Source organism: Mus pahari, chromosome 17 (assembly GCF_900095145.1).
Source record: "Mus pahari chromosome 17, PAHARI_EIJ_v1.1, whole genome shotgun sequence".
Lineage (NCBI taxonomy): Eukaryota > Metazoa > Chordata > Mammalia > Rodentia > Muridae > Mus > Mus pahari.
This window is the reverse complement of record NC_034606.1, coordinates 45,661,887-45,674,382: the sequence shown is the minus strand read 5'-3', so window position 1 is coordinate 45,674,382 and position 12,496 is coordinate 45,661,887. Positions and strand designations below refer to the sequence as shown.

At 44.9% G+C, this 12,496-nt stretch overlaps 1 protein-coding gene across 1 annotated transcript in view; it reads right to left on the bottom strand.

The window, feature by feature from the left end:
* Window positions 1-12,496, bottom strand: part of Grap2 (GRB2 related adaptor protein 2) — a 93,998-nt gene that overhangs the window by 71,866 nt on the left and 9,636 nt on the right. Inside the window, exon 2 of the mRNA XM_021216943.1 lies at window positions 5,770-5,914. The gene's annotated coding sequence lies outside the window, so the exon portion shown is untranslated. The remainder of the gene's footprint in view (window positions 1-5,769; window positions 5,915-12,496) is intronic.

Below are 12,496 nucleotides of genomic sequence, written 5' to 3'. Positions count from 1 at the left end.
CTATGTAGGGGGAGAGAGGCTTTTCAGTAACATATGTGTAGTTTCTAACATCAAGTGCCCTGTATCAATTGCTTTTTACATTATTTATTTTCCTTATTTTGAGACAGGGTCTCTCACTGGCTCACCTGACATTTGATTTGGTTAGGTCAGTTGGTCAGTAAGCCCCAGGGATCTTCCTGCCTCCCCCCCCCCCCAGCTCTGGGATTACACGTATGAACTACCAAGTCACGCATGCTGGGAATCCAAATTCAGGGCCTCCTGCTTCTGTAGCAAGCATGGTCTCCGCTGAGCCTTCTCCTTCACCCTGACTTCACACTTTGCTTCTTGACGAAGGCCTAAAATCCCCAACTTATAAAACAATGAACAGAAATTTCAAGCTACAAATCAACTGGGTTTCCTCCCCTATTCCTGTTCTCCCTTGTTAATATTTCTCATTTACTTAGATTCTTCTTGAAATTCACACTTAACGAGAGAACTACCCGCTCATTACTGACTGCGTTCCCACCGAGTCTCAGCAGTTTGTGTCTAATATATTCCCATAAAGCCCTGGACAAAAGATTCAACTCATAAACCATTTGTAGGGCTGACACGTTAAAAGCATTCGTTCTAGAAGGCTGAGGGGTGGGGAGGAAAAAACAAAACCAAACAAATGAAGAACTATTCTTCGTTACCAATTGATCAATTAGGCTGCTTCTCATTCAAAACCATGAAGAGGCAGAACTGACACAGCCGATGCCAGCAAGGAACGCGCACAAGCATTGATAACGCCGGGTTCTACACACTTATTTTTAGTTCTCTTTAGAAAATTACCCTTGAGAGCTTTCCCTAATAGCAATTTAAGGAGCAGATAGTCACAGCCCTGGAACCCGCTTGTAATGCTAATGAGGGCTCAGACCAATCCCTGGCTGGGGGGGGGGGGGCTTTGGCTGGCTAAAACTGTGCTTTTTCTGAAGTCACAGATTGACTTAGGCAACAAGGGCTGAGGGCTGAGATAACCAGCCGAGGGCATTACTATCCACAGTAGACATCCATCGTCCTACAAGGAAGCCCAGTGTGGTTTTTATATTCCAGTGTTTTAGTCTCGAAATCTTTTATAGTACAGGAATGTGAAAAAAAAAAAACAAGGATTCCTCCCTCCCTCCCAACAACAGCAACAACGGCTTTCAAAATCCCATGTTCTGTCCTGAGGCTTGGAGGTCTCATTGCTCCTTTTTTGCATTAGTCTCTTCTTCTTTCCCGCCCCTGCCTTCTGTTCTCCTCTCCTCACTCCCGACCCTTCTATGTTCTCGGAATGTTCCAAGTGATGGAAAGGCAGTAAGTCCACAAATCTACACTTTACAGAATGCCGTTCTCATTGCAAGATCAAAGCTTGCAACGTGTTTGGGTAGCCATGCTAGATTTTCAACTTCAACCTTGGTATATGCGGCCCTCTTTGCTGATTCCCAACCATTCCTCCTTCCACGTGCCAGCCTCTACAGAGAATGTTCTGGAATCAGAACTCCTTGGGGTCAAACTCTGTGAGTGACCTTCTGCAAGGTCCTCTGGCCTCTTTGTACCTTAACTTTCTTATGTGTGAAGGAATGACATCGCTGGCGCTTTCTTGGCTACGCCAGGGGAAGTAAACAATGTAATGCCTGCCAAGCCTTAGGTTGGCACATGAGGTCCTGAGGTGGAGTTTACAAGTAAAATGAGAGGTAGAGAGACAGATTAGCCACAAAGCAAAAACAGCAACAGCACCAGCAACGCACTGTTTTGGAAACGTGTATAAATTATTCAATCCTCAGACAACCCCACCTACCTCCTTACTGCTCTCTCCCTTGCAGCTCAAGAAACAAAAACCAGAGAGGACTGGATTTTGTTCAGTTCACTCAGCTAATGGTGGGCTGGGCTCTGCCGAGTTTAGGCTGTCTGGCTCTACGGCGAGTATTCAGTCAGTGTAACTTCTTCTTACTGCCATGTGAACTTGTGCACTCAACAGATAAATACAGCTGCTGTCACTAGTGGTGACTGAGCATGTCTTATGCATCTTCAAAGTATATTAAAAATAGATATGAGCACCGATGGAATATTGATTTGGGCAAAGATGAGGATCTAAAATCAGCAGTTGGAAGTAGGATGTTAGCACAGTGTCAAAGTGTCACCCCCTCCAGTTGCTTGTTAATTGTAAGAGGGAAACAAGTACCCTTATAATGAGAGAGAGAGAGAGAGAGAGAGAGAGAGAGAGAGAGAGAGAGAGAGAGAGAGAGAGATCCCCAGAGCAAAATCAATGCCTAGAGCCAGATCAAACTTGGCATCCTGACGGGTGGAGTAATCCAGAACGGTGCGTCTCCCGATACGCTGCAATGTGGAGCACCCGGTGGCACCTTATGAAAAATGTTCAATCAGTATCTCAACATGAGCCAGTGAAGACGCTTGCTGCCAAGCCTGACAGCCTGAGTGATCCCCAAATCCCACATGGAGAAGTCAAGGTACCTCTGACTTCCACATACGTGTCCACACCCATACACGCAGGGTAATAAGTACATGTAAACACCAATCTCAATATGCTTTTAGTTCTAACACGGAGTTTACGTGACCAGCAAGGGGCAGAGTGACAGATTAGCCATGAGGCAACAGCCGATTCAAAACGTAGGGCATTTTTGCAAGATCACTGGCCTAACTTGGAAAAAAAAATTTCCAGTGTTGACTAGAGAAATATAAAGATTTATATATATTTAAAGTAATGGTATGGGTGACAGTTGGAGGCAAAATGGGGAAGATTGGTATGGACTAGCTATTAAGTAGTAGATATTAAGAACTCCTACCTTCGGAGGCACAAAGAAGGCATCATGGTTATATAAGAGAATGTTCTTGTTCTTGGGTGTGAACTGAATTATTCAGGAGCAAACTGTCATTCATCTGCAACTTACAAGAAATTCAGAGAGCAATATAGCAGAGAGAGCAAGTGTGATGAAGGTAATGTTTGTAAACCCGAGTGGGCACATTTAGCATTTCAACTTTCTATTAAATGTGTACATTTTTTTTTTTTGAAAGTCTTGCTATGTAGCTGTCTGGCTGGCCTGGTGGCCTCGAAATTGCACCAATCCTGGCTTCTGCCTCCCAAGAGCTGGGATTGCAGGCATGTGCCACCATGCCCTACTTAAACCTGTACATAAATTTACTTTCTTCATGAAATGTATGATTAACATCTTTGAAGAGCAAAGACGGTTTCTATCATTGTGTATGTTGCTATAGTTTTATTAAATTCTCTAAAACTTTGGACTATGCTTGTATACGTAGAAAGAAAACTACTTTAAAACATTACTTACTGAATTCTTATTGGCTCAAGTCTGCTGAAACCCACTGTGAACTTTGTTAGAGACCTTGGCACCATAGGGCAAGTGTGACACGAAGCAATTGCTCAATAAATGTAAGTAAAGTGTTTGTTGAATGAAGCTGTGATTTCCTGAAAATTCTCCCAATAGTATAAAAATATGATAATGAAGAATAAAAAGGCAGAGATGCATGAAATGGAGGTGCCCCTTTGTATATGGAGATGTGCGGCGCGAAGACTTCGGTTGTACAACATGAGCTCACCTCCTCTACCCCTTGATTCAAATAACTACACGGTGACTACTCTTGAACTTTTAAAAATATTTGCTTACTATGATTTTATATTATTTATTATTTATGTGTGTACCAAGTGCTACTGTGTGGAGGATGAGTCAGAGAATGAAGAGCAGGGTTCTTTTTTTTTTTTCCCCTGCCATGTGAGTCCCAGGGACTGAACTCACAGAGTTGGCTCTGCTGGCGAGCATCTCTACTCACCGAGCTACCTGGCTGCCCCACTTTGACCTCGCTTCACAGGAGCTTGAAGGTGCTGTCTCTTGGATTGACATGACAGCAACTGTTGCTCAGTTAACAAACCCTGATGGAATCACACTTAATGGCATATTTGTGAACAATTATAAACTTTTCTAGAGCCAGGAAAAGGGGCACTTTTTTTTTTTTTTTTTTTTTTTTGCTCAAGTTCGAGCCTGAGCTCTTTCAGCTGCCAACAGCAGCAGGTGTTATTCTTTGGGAATCAACAGACACATGGAAATCACTGGCAGCTCTTCCAGAAGGCAACGGTTCCAAAAGAGCAGGCTCTGGGCAGCAAGAGAGATGCATTTTGTACAAGAGATGGGAAGGAGAATGATTAAGATTTAGAGAAATAATAATGTTCCCATCATGCGTTTTCACAGCGCCTTTCCCTAAGGTACATGGTATTTATGTTAACTCTCTTATTCTTATGGTGTCCCTCTGAGGTAGGTATAAAACAATGAAGGCCTAAGATGTGGAAGCTATTGTTAGAAGCAAAGGCATTTCTTCATATTGAATTGATCGATCACCTCCTTCCCCTCAGCTTCAGTAAAGTCATTTTTAAAAGATGAAAGCTAATACAATTTAGGGAGACTAAGATTACAGTTTACTATGTGGGAGACTCTGTGGGTTGAGTTTAATAGGGTAGTTTTCCTCAGTGATGTGGGGCTGCCTCCTTGTACAGAAAACCAGAACACAGAACACAAAAAATTCTTTAAAAGGGTATAAGTCAGAAGTTTTTTTTAAAACTTGGCATCGAAATATACTACTTGCAAGAGGATCTCTGTGAGTTCGAGGCCATCCTATGCTACATGGACAGGGCAGACAGGGCTACACAGAGAAACCCTGCTTTGGGGGTGGGGTGGGAGGGAGACACTACTTAATAGTGGCCGCTTTTTCCAGGAGGACCTCTCTGAAATTATGAATATCAAGCTCTGTAGGCCATGTTGATTCACTAAAAGAGACCAGGTTAAACTAAACGTTCTTTCTGAAATCAAAAATGAAGAACAAAAATAATAAAGGGACCCTATAACAACTTAACAGTTTATAATAAATGTACCCATATGCGAGACTCTTCCACTGACGTTTCTCGCCCTCTGACAATGTGTGCTCATAACTGCTTTATCCCTGTGGTGGTCTGGATCCCTGCTTTATCCCTGTGGTGGTTTAGCCCCTCTTAGCCTGACTCTGGATGAGTACTTCTAATGATATACAAATTGTTCCATATGCCTTATTAAGAAGGCTGCGTTTGAGGTTAAGTGGATGTAGTCATGGTTAAGTCAGTGAAAACCTGGTCTTTGCATTCCTTCCTCATGTGCTGAAACAGATGGGGACAAGAGCAGAAACCAGAGATGGTCTTAAAGATGCCACACGACTATTAATAAAGAGTCAAAGATAGACAACACCCTCTCGTCATGTCTTCCCACGGGAAGTTTTCTCTTATTAAGGGAACCCAGACCAGTGTTCTTCGTAAAGAGAGCAAATGCCTCCAGAACTAGCAGTTTGGAGTTGATGAAGAAACTGAGCTAGAGAGAGCTCCTGACCTCAGAGTCTGGGCTCAATTCCCTACCACCTGCCACTCCCCAACTTCACTATTGAAGGGGGATTTTTTTCCCCCCTCTGGGACCTCAACATCCAAAGTCTTTCCCAGAGATTGCTCTGAAGTCAGTTAGTGGAAATGCTGTCCCCCCCCCCCCCCATGGGCCCAGGAAAGACCAAGTTTTCTCTAGTTCGTTTGACAGAAGTTGAATCCAATCCCTACTAACATAAGCCAGCTAGGTAAGACGCCTAGGCGGATGGGCTGAAGTATTGCCAGCAAAGTTCAGAAAACCAGTAGGACTAGCTTTCCTTAGATTTGAATTACAGAGAACAGAATCTTAAAAGCGCCCAAGGTTTCCAGAGGGCGTGCACCCACGTCGCATGACATACCTTTGGGAGGCGAAGAGGTTGAGTTGAGCGTGGATCTCGGCTTTGACAACGAGTTATTAGATTCGCCTTTTGCCAGTGGGAAGATGCATTCAAATGTCAAGTTTACCGCGCCGCCTCAGCCTACAGATCTGCCTTGTGCTGGTTTCTGAGCACCACAATGAAGCAGGTCGCAAGCCCCAGATCCATCAATACAGCTTCCTCCTCCCTGCCCCTTGCTCTCCCTCCAAGCTCCCCCCCAGCCAGTCGGCAGTCTGCAGGCAAACCACACAGGAACTAGCAGACACCCTGCTGCGCAGAGCTGGGCGTGAGCCTCAGATTATGTGGTTTTGTTTTCTTGCTGCTAGAGTTGAACCAAAACGCAGGAGGTTCACTGAAACATGCCTGCTCCTATACGTTTCAGTTTTAACAAAACCCGCCTGCCCCCAACGCTCACATTCACACAAGAAAACTAATGAGTTTGGATATGGTCCAGTAACAAGCTGCTGCTGGCCTCAAGGGAGAGAGAGAGAGACCTGTCTTCGCATCCTTCCATCCGGAGATACGCAAAGGCCACTGGGAAAAAGTTAAAGTCTCACCTGGTCAATCATGATGTTAAAAATCTCAGAGAAATCGCTTGCTCAGTGTAGCCAGCCCATTTACATAACTCTTAGCTTGTGATACAAATCTTGACCCAAGAGAGAAGGAAGAAAACGGGTGGGAGGCTCTCTAAACCAGGAGTTCTGCTAGCGACACAGACACACGCTAAAGGGGTTAACTAGCCGACTAGCCAGGGGTTCTAAGTCCAGGCTTGCTATGGTCAAGAGCGAGGATCTTCCCTTGGACCCGTGGGACTTCACGTTCTCTTGAGCAAGCTGGACCCAAGTCTAACAATTTAAGAATCATCTCCCTCAACTTCTCCAGTTCTCACCTCCATAGTTCTAACTCGCCCTGCCCCCACACCACCTGCAGCCCGTTGAAGTCTCTCTTCCTTTCTCTCTGTTCTTGTATCTCTTGCACAAAAAGGAGACATATTTCAACTGGCGAAGCAAGGCCTTCAGAGTTTGGAGGCTGACTCAAGGAGAAGAGGGACATATCTGTGGATAGTTTTCTCCATTTGATTCAATTGAAGTTCTAAGAGTGTAACTTAGACTTCATTCCCGACTTCTGAGGCAGCATCTCATTGCTTCTTTAAATGATAAACCTTACTAAAAATGTATTTTATTTTATTTTTAGATTTGTGAGATAGAGTTTCCTGGAACTTGCTCTGTTGACCAGGCTGGCCTCAAACTCAGAGATGCACCTGCACTGCCTCTGAGTACTGGGATTAAAGGGGTGCACCACCACCACTGGGCTTGAAGATTTATATTTAAAAAATCCTGCCGGGCAGTGGTGGCTCACACCTTTAATCCCAGCACTCGGGAGGCAGAGGCAGGTGGATTTCTGAGTTCGAGGCCAGCCTGGTGTACAAAGTGAGTTTCAGGACAGTCAGGGCTAAATAGAGAAACCCTGTCTCGAAACAAACAAACAAACAAAAAATCCTTTTTTCATTATAATCACTCACTTTTTTTTTTTTTTTTTTGAGACGAGTTTTCTTATGTGCTATAGCCCAGGCTATGCCTAGAACTCTTTGACTTCCAGTTGCAGCCTCAAGATTTGGGTCCAGCCTGCTCCAATGCTGGGTTATAGATGTGTACTACCATGCCTGCTTGATTTTGCATTTTAATTGAAACAGGGAAGAAGAAGCCTGGTATAGAATTGGCCATTACTTTGGTCATAGTAGGTGCTCAGTAAGGATTCATCAAACGGGCTAGAAGAAGTAATTTGCATCCTTAGTAATAGGATGTTTAAAAGACTTTTGTTTTAATTGTGTGCACATGTGTACATGTGTGCATAGGAATGCAATGCCTGTGGAGGCCAGAAGAGTGCTAGGTCTCCTGAAGCCGAGGTGACAGACCACAGTGAGCTGCTCAATGTGAGTCTTTACTGGGTCATTTCTCCAGCTTCTTTTCTTATTAATAAAAGTCTGAGACCTGGAGAGATGGCTCAGCGGGTAAGAGCATCAACTGTTTTACCAAAGGTCCTGAGTTCAATTCCCAGCAACCACATGGTGGTTCACAACCATCTGTAATGGGATCCGATGTCCTCTTCTGGTGTGTCTGAAGACAGCTACAGTGTACTCACATAAATAAAAGTAAACAAATCTCTTTTTTTTTAAAAAAAAGACATCTTTAAAAGAAAAATCTGTACAATTTTCTTAAAGCTAAGTTGCATGTGAATACGATAGGCATTGTTTTCACATTATAGAGCATTTTAAAGATAACACATCACACTAACACTGGATTCAGGGCCCCACCTTTGTGATCTAAGGACCTTCTTGGGTCCCATCATTACATGAAACAGCTCCACTGCCAAGTTCCAGGGCTCCGAGAGCCCGTGATCAGCATCTTTCTCAGTGACAGTTCCCAAGTCAGGGACATGGAATGGTTAACCATGACCCCCTCAGCTTGCCAGGCTGGGGTGTGGGCAGGAAGGGGAACCTGCGAATGGTTCTATCCAGAACCTCTCAGAAGGGTTTCAGCAGGTACCCTAATATGGAACCCCTCCCCTTCCGAGTAAAGAGCAGAGTGCAGAGCAGGTGCTGACTGGCTGGCAGGCATGACAGGCAGCACAGAGACGGGCATAGAGCCACCCCAGTACTTTACCTCACGTCAGCTCTGTGACTGAAGGAGGACAAAGTCACAGCGTGGGAAGCAAGACCCCAGTGTGAGGACATCTGCATTTCAGCCTTTGCTGTCAGGAGACACTTAGGAAAAAATAGCAAGTAATTGGGAGGATTCAGGATGTGTGAAATCCCTCTTATCCTCAATGGAGAAAATTTCTTTAAAAACCATACGTGCTTAAAAAAAAAAAAAAAAAGATCCAGCAATTCCTTTTGAAGGGTCATCATTCATAACAGAGCTTCTTATGTGCAACTGTGCTTAATTTCATTTTAGAGTAAAATATATACTTCTGATTCAATAGAGTGCATTCAGGTGTTCAGTCACTCAATAGAGTTCAGACACTTCCCCTATGCTTGGCTCTAGGGGCGGGCTAGGCACAGCCTCTACCTTGCTGAATACTACATTTAGGTAAAGGGAGAAACAATGCCACAAATCGAGGAAGTAAGCCTGGTGAATATCTGGGGTAGGAAGGACTCACAGCTATAAAGCCTTAGGATGAGGATGAACTTGCCCCAGTGAGTGAGGCCGAGAAGTGGGTTCAGAGGTCAACGAGGGCAGAGCATCAGGCAGAGCCTTGTCTGCTGTGGCAAAGCCTTGAGACTTTATTCTGAGAGAGCTCGGGACTGGTGGGAAACTGAATCTTGAGGCATGCGAGTTGGCTTGAGGTTTAAATTTCACGAGGACCCTCCATGACTGTTGTGTAAGCTTGTCCTCTGAGCACAATGGCCATTACCATCTGAAACAACAGCTGGGATCACACGCACTCACATGCGCGCACACACACACAGTTCTCCAAACCTGGCTTACTGGCGATTCTTCATAGCACTCCTGAGGGGCAGCGGATGGCCCTTAGGCTGAGATTCCAGCCATTCCTTCCTGCCCTCCAGCTCTAGGTAACTTTGTGTTAGCAGCAAGTGGACTCTGTATACAGAGAGTGGTCATGTACTCTAGCCAATCCTAATACTCGGGAGCCCAAGGCAGAAATACTGACATGAATTCAAGCCCAGCCTAAGCTATATTATAAGTTCTAGATCAGCCTGGGTTATAGTGTCAGACCCTTTCTGGAGGCAGAGGCAGGCAGATTTCTATCAGTTCAAGACCAGCTTGGTAACATTATTGGATCAGCTACTGAAATGTAGCATGGATAACCTCTTTCCTTGGTAGCCATCTTGTATCTCAAGAGGAATCTGATAATTGTGACGGTAAAGTAAAAGTCAAACATCCAGAAGGACTGTTGGGCTCATAGTCTGAGAGACTGGGGCAAGGTAGTGTCACTGAGACAGGAGACACTGTGAGGGAGCCTGAGTGGAGGAAAGGATGAGAGTCTGAACACACTGATTTAGAAATGTTAGTGAGGCATCCTTACAGGGAGCTCAGAGCCCTTAATAGACAAGAGTAAAGGTCAAATGAGACCAAGGCTGCCAAGGAGACCTTAAGAGTTGTGGGTGTAGAGGTGGGGTTCAAAGATGGAAGACTAAACACTTACCTCCTAGGGCATGAAGCTAGCTAGAGAAGATAACTTTTTGGAGGAAGGACACCTCCAAATGGGAGAGCTGGGGTCAGAGGAATCCTGGAAGCTAAGCACAAGTCCACCGACTTACAAAACTCCCAGTTCAGAAAATTAAAACAAAAAACCAACAAAACAAAACAAAAAAACAACAATAACTGCNCCCCCCCCCCCATACAACTCATTATCAAAGAATGAAATTTGCACTGGGGGTAGGGGGGTAACTACAGTATTGCAACTAAGTTGTGATCCCCAAATGGAGGGAAGTAGTTAAAAAGGCTCCCCTTACCTAATATTACATTAGGGGAGTTCATTTCACCAGTGTGCCCCCCTCCCCTTTCTGCTGAACCTAAGCCACTCTTCTGCAGCTGGCCTCTCCGCCTCATGGGGGCTGCAGTCTTTGGGTATGCCTCACCTATTTCCAAAGGGTCTCACCAGTCACTTTCTGTTTGCCAACCCCCTCGAGGCTTCAGAGTTGGCTGCAAACCTCTCCATTCCACTTCTCACCACTAGCCTGTCTCCCAGGAGTCTTCAGCTTGCAGGCTCCTCGTACTAAAAAAAAAAAAAAAAAAAAAAGTCCAAACCAGAATTTATCTCTTTTTACTGTTAACCCATCTCAGATCATCATCTGCCTAATCTTGATAAGCAACAGACATTTGCTGTCACCCCAGAAAGAAACCGGAGAATCACCAGAGGCTCCTCCTTTCCTCTCATTCCCACACGATTTGGAGTCAAGCCCGGGAACTTTAGCTTCAGCACAATTGGAATGTAATGCACACCAGGCCCCTTACAGCCATCCTTTAGATGGAGGAAGCATGCTCAGACTTCAGTGGATGCTTGACACACCAGCGCACCACACCCCTTATGAACTATGGGTTTTCCTGTATATGCATATTAATGTGTCAATGATACTGTTTAACTTACACACCAGGCATAGTAAGGGATGACTAACGATGAGGAACAGCCCTAATACACTTCAATAACGGAGGCTAGGCACACCCTGTATAATCTTAGCACTCGAGACAGGCAGGAGTTTCTCCATAAGTTCGAGGCCAGTCTGGCGGTGTACCCAGCGAGTTCCAGGTCAGCCTGAGTTACATAGTAAGACTGTCTCAAAAACCAAAGCGAAACAAGGGGCTGGAGAGACGCCTCAGCAGTTAGGAGCCTTTGCTATTCTTGCAGAGGAGCTAAGCTTGGTTCCCAGCACCCACATGGTGGCTCCCAAGCATCTGGAACTCCAGTTCCAGGGGATCCCATTCCTTCATCTGATCTCCTTGGGCACCAGACACAGTTTGGAGCACAGGCATACACGCAGGCAAAGCACTCAAAAGTCTCTTACTGTAGTGTGTGTTCACCTTTTAAAATACAGTGCCTGCTTGATGGCAGGAAATAAGGGTGGCAGGCGTTGTGAAGTAATCTTAGGCCACTATAAAGGGGAGCGGGCACTATAAACTAGATGCAGGTTACCATAATGGGTTACTCAAACAAAGCACTGCCATGGCTCAACAACCCACCCAAAAGCCTTTAAGTGACTGGTGGAGAGACGGTAGATACAACCCACCTACACTGGAACAGGGGGTATTTGGAGTCCCACGCGGAACGGAGTGGGGGTGTCCAAAGCATTATGCTATCAAAATGGCATCGAATTTAAACTTTATGATTTTTTTTTTTTAAATTATTCACTTAGTACTTCTGGGCTATAGTTGACTATGGGTAACTGAAACTGAATTTAAGGCAGTGGTGAAGTGGGTACTTCTGTGTTTCTGTCTCAGGACCTTCTTCACTTATTCCCAGAATTACCTCAGCACTCTGTCCTCTCAGGTCTTCTGAGCACATGCAAAAAATTTCCCTCTAGAGAGAGAAAAAGGAATAGTTTTTAAAAGTTGCAATCTGTAGCCTCACGGCACGGCAGGTAGAATCGTGACTGGAAGTATCGATGGGATTCACGGTCAAGGATGGAAGACTGTCTTCAGACAGGGGGGTGAGGACACAGTTGGTCACCAGCCATTAGGGTTGAGGGTCCAGTTAAACCACATGCTTATTGGATATCCTAAACAATCCTTAGCGCTTGTGTATCCCTACAAGCTCACCTCCTCCAGGAAGTCTTTGATCCCACCGTACTCTGTGGCTGCCTTTATCCTGCAACCTTTTATGCGGGTGACTTTGATCAGACGACAATTTCCTTGCATTCTCACGGTTTAGCATGTGGCAGATTCTTTTTTTTTTTTTTCTTTTTTTATTAGATTTTTTTTTTTTTTTATTACATTTGAAATGTTATTCCCTTTCTTGGTTTCTCCTCTGAAAACCTCCTATGCCCTCCCCCATCCCTCTGCTCACCAACCCACCCACTCCCACTTCCTGGCCCTGGCATTTCCCTACACTGGGACATAGAATCTTTTTTTTTTTTTTTCTTTATTTACATTTCAAATGCTATCCCGAAAGTTTCCTATACCCCTCCCCCCCACCTCTGCTCCCCTACCCACCCACTCCCACTACTTGGCCCAGGCCTTGCCTGCGCTGG